The 2,500-nt window shown below is 46.5% G+C and overlaps 2 protein-coding genes across 2 annotated transcripts in view; one reads left to right on the top strand and one right to left on the bottom strand.

Moving 5' to 3' along the window:
* The window catches only part of LOC310864877 (lissencephaly-1 homolog A-like), a 296,805-nt gene extending 295,792 nt beyond the window's left edge, over positions 1-1,013 (bottom strand). The window contains exon 1 of the mRNA XM_083773697.1: positions 982-1,013. The gene's annotated coding sequence lies outside the window, so the exon portion shown is untranslated. The remainder of the gene's footprint in view (positions 1-981) is intronic.
* The window catches only part of LOC310864592 (uncharacterized protein), a 126,259-nt gene that overhangs the window by 6,986 nt on the left and 116,773 nt on the right, over positions 1-2,500 (top strand).

Here is a 2,500-nt window from a genome sequence, read left to right as displayed (position 1 = left end):
CCACCTTGAGGCTGAGTTGAAATTGTTCATGTGGCATTTCGTCCTCGGCCTAGTGGGAATGTGGGTGCACAATTTCACGGAAATCACGCGATGTGTTCACGATTTGCAGCATTTTGTTTGAAACTGAGCACTCCTGTGAACTTTGGAAGCCAATCTTAACCAATCAGGATGGAGTCTGATAAATCTGAAAGACCCGTTTCGTTGAATGGCTCTAGAGAGACTGTGTACCAATTTGCGTGATGTTTGGACAAATTCTGTAGGTGTACTGTGCAAAAACTTGCACAAAGCGGCCTCCTGGTGGCGCTATAACAGGCCGTTCTGGAAAGTTTGGGGCAGAGGTTCATCGTTGGCATCCAGGGAGTGTGTGTGCAAAATATGGCATCGACCGGGTTAACGGTGGCCGAGATTAGCTGTTCACGGACACACGGACGGACACACAAACGGACGGACACACAAACGGACGGACGGAGTGCAAAACATACTCTCCCCACATGCCTTCGGCCTGGTGGAGACAACTATACTGTAAAATCAGGTGAAACTGAAACATTGGCCAAATTGTCAAATAATATAAGAAAGAGGCAAAAAGAGTGAAAATAGCCAATCTACAAGCTCACAATTCAAATTCAAGATTATTTGGTGGTGTCACCACTGGCGTAAGTCATACTTAAAATATCAAACTTAGGGTCCTTAAAATGTCATTTCCCTACCTGATCCATCCCAGGGCACTTGCCAGACCATTAACAATGTGTGTGTTGTTGTCCATAGAATATGAGTGTGTGTGTGTGTGTGTGTGTGTGTGTGTGTGTGTGTGTGTGTGTGTGTGTGTGTGTGTGTGTGTGTGTGTGTGTGTGTGTGTGTGTGTGTGTGTGTGCCACGAGAACAATAACACAAACTGTAACCACCGCACAGCAGGCAGCTATACACACAATGCAACACCATGTCACAATGTACAATACACACCACAGCTGCACAGCGGGGTACTGCTGTGTGTGTGTGTGTGTGTGTGTGTGTGTGTGTGTGTGTGTGTGTGTGTGTGTGTGTGTGTGTGTGTGTGTGTGTGTGTGTGTGTGTGTGTGTGTGTGTGTGTGTGTGTGTGTGTGTGTGTGTGTGTGTGTGTGCGCACGCACGTGCATGGTGTGGTATACAGACAGTGAGAGACCACACACACTGCACTGACCCACTGGCCTCCAAATGCGAACACATTAGAATGGTGGGAAGCCAGGGACAATAACACACACACACACACACACACACACACACACACACACACACACACACACACACACGCACACAGACACAGATGACACTAGCCGATATTATTTAGGGAGACAGATACATATTTTAAACAAGTGGATTAACATAAGATACACAGTCTCACTCTCAAGGCTAGCCTATATGCGCCACCACTCACACTTTATGTATTTTAAAGTCAACGCATACCGTTTCTGACAATGCCTTGCAGCTTTTCCAAAATACCCATGCCGTTAGAACTCTTCAGCATATGTTTTTGGTCTTTTCGACCGCTATATTGCCTACTGTACTTCTGTGGTTTTGTTTGAGGAATTCTGGGAATTGCAGTTCTAACAGAGTATAGACATGTCACGGTACCAAGAACTGGTGGACCCAAATGCATACACACAGACAAAGCTCTTAAAGATCAAGGGTGTTTATTCACACAAACTTGGAATGAGGAGGGTGAGGTGGTGTAGGCAGGCAGAGCAGAGCAACAAGCAGTCAGTGGCCAGGCATGCAGCAGGCAGGTGAGGAGGAGTACAATGAGTAGGCCTACTGACTAAATCCAACACGCAAAAACTAAAACACTAAGGCCTGGGCTATACGTCTCTAGGTTTTTATAAAATGGATATTTTCGTACTCCGTTGTCGTATGGGCAGGGGCCCATACGACAAAGATATGTGTCCACACATACAACCCAAAACGATCATTTTTGACTCCAACAAGCATCCCTGGCCAGTAGGTGGCGATATGTAACGCAATAGAAAAATGTTCTGAGCATGCGCGGTGAGCTGGTTTCCCAATAAATCCCCCCACGTAACCCGGTAGTACTAAAAACAAAACAAACAAGGCATGCAAACAGGACTTCGTCTAGTGAGCAACTTTGGAACTCACCTTCTAATATAAACACAAACCCCATTTTCCCAGCTGACTCGCTAGCCTAGTGGACTGCTATGCACACTTGTAATCTATGCTTTGCTTCGCTGGTTCGCGCCCCACTGCCGCCACTGTTTTTACAACCGCAGACTTTCTAATAGTTTTTGGATTAAGGTTGCATTAAAAAGACTGGATTAAGGTTGGTGAACGATGTGTTGCTCCCCTGCTTGCATACATAACCGCAAGCAGGGGAGCAACGCATCCTTCACCAACCTTAATCCAAAAACTATTAAAAAGTCTGCGGTTGTAAAAACAGCGGCGGCAGTGGGGCGCGAACCAGCCGTTTGAGTGGCCGAAAACGCCGTTTGCGTCTGGCTGAAAGGCCCAAACG

This window comes from Protomyctophum parallelum, assembly GCF_964188405.1.
Source record: "Protomyctophum parallelum genome assembly, chromosome: 9".
Taxonomy (NCBI): domain Eukaryota; kingdom Metazoa; phylum Chordata; class Actinopteri; order Myctophiformes; family Myctophidae; genus Protomyctophum; species Protomyctophum parallelum.
This window is presented reverse-complemented; position numbering and strand designations above follow the sequence as displayed.